The sequence below is a fragment of the Pteropus vampyrus genome, unplaced genomic scaffold, assembly GCF_000151845.1.
Source record: "Pteropus vampyrus isolate Shadow unplaced genomic scaffold, Pvam_2.0 Scaffold187, whole genome shotgun sequence".
In the NCBI taxonomy this organism is placed as follows: Eukaryota; Metazoa; Chordata; class Mammalia; order Chiroptera; family Pteropodidae; genus Pteropus; species Pteropus vampyrus.
This window is the reverse complement of record NW_011888968.1, coordinates 1,237,866-1,239,275: the sequence shown is the minus strand read 5'-3', so window position 1 is coordinate 1,239,275 and position 1,410 is coordinate 1,237,866. Positions and strand designations below refer to the sequence as shown.

The following is a 1,410-nucleotide window of genomic DNA, read 5'->3' as shown; positions in this document are numbered from 1 at the left end:
TTTGCACGCACTGCTTCCATGCCCAAATGCTCCCACGCTCGCTCCCGCCTCAGACCTCAGCTTTCCGTTCACGGCCGGAGCGGGCGGGCCCCTCCTCTCACCGGGACTTACGTCCCGAGGTCCTGGGACATCGTTCTCTGGGCCTGTCCCCGAGCTCGGAAGCACCGGGCAAACCCTGTCCCCCCGCCACCAAGGCCTCCGCGTCCCAGCAGAAACCAGACACGCCTCCAGCACCCTGCTCGCCCCGACCCAGCCGTCCCTGTGAGCCATACCCCTCACTCCCCCGAACTCTACCTCCGCCTGGGCCCACGGCCGGAGTCACAGCGCTGGGCTGTCCGCCCCCGAGCCCAGGCCTGGCCGACCTCCTGGGTGCCCCTCCGCCAGGGCCGAGGGCTCCCAGGGCAGCGGCCCCACCCAGGTCCCCTGTGCCCCAGCATCGGCAGACCGCTGACCGAGTGCGAGACAGAGGGCAGCACCCATGTAGAGGCCGAACGCAGTCAGACCCCGAGCGCCAGGTGGGCCTTCGAGGTGGTGGGCCCTAGAGCAGGGCGCAGTGACCAGCAGGCTGCCCCTGCCCACGCCCACACCCCAGCTGCGTCACTGCCTGAGAAGAGCACACCGAGGCTGGACGTGTGAGACCCTTTCCAGGGCCGCTGGCCACGGGTCACCTGCCACGTGATGCTGGGTGGGACCCCTCTGCCTGGCACTGCCAGGAGGCTGCTCTGGCGTAGGGACCGCCCCACGGTCTCCCGGAGCAGCGCTGCCTCGTGCCTACCCTCCCCAATCACCACTGGATCTCCAGACCCAACCGGCTACCTCCCCGGGACCCCTGCCTCCAGGGCGCCTGTCACAGACCAGGGCTCACGGCCTCGTCCCCTCGGGGCTGACAACCACGCGGGGTCCGCATCTGTCCGTCACCAGCTCTGGCTCTTGCAGGAGCGAGGCCCACCCACCAAGACCCCAGACCTCCTGTGGGGAAACCCCCGGCAAATCGTGGCTCTCTCTAGGGGCTGCTGGCTGCTTTGTGCGAGGTCAGAGGTCAGGGGCTGTGGCCCAGTGCCCGGAGGGTCGACACGGGGTGCGGCAGCACGCCCCGCTCCCCCACCCCACCCCCGCACCGCAGCTCAGCCGGGCTGAGGGGGATGGTGGGCGCCGCCCACCTGTTCAGGTAGAAGGAGAAGATGTTCTTGTCCACCAGCTTCTGCTGCATCAGGTTGTCGAAGACGGGCAGCACGTTGTTGACCGAGATGCGGGGGTAGGCCATGCCCAGGATGCCGTCGAACTTGGCCGCAATGAAGGTGATGCCTGGCTGCTTGGTGGCCTCCCCGAAGACCTGCCTCTCCACCTTGACGCTGCCCGGCGGCGACGGGGCTGAATTACAGGGCACCTGCGGGCCACGCGGGTCAGTGG

The 1,410-nt window shown here is 69.0% G+C and overlaps 1 protein-coding gene across 1 annotated transcript in view; it reads right to left on the bottom strand.

Annotated features, from left to right (window-relative positions):
- Window positions 1-1,410, bottom strand: part of IFITM10 (interferon induced transmembrane protein 10) — an 18,469-nt gene that overhangs the window by 16,546 nt on the left and 513 nt on the right. The gene's annotated exons all lie outside the window — the stretch shown is intronic.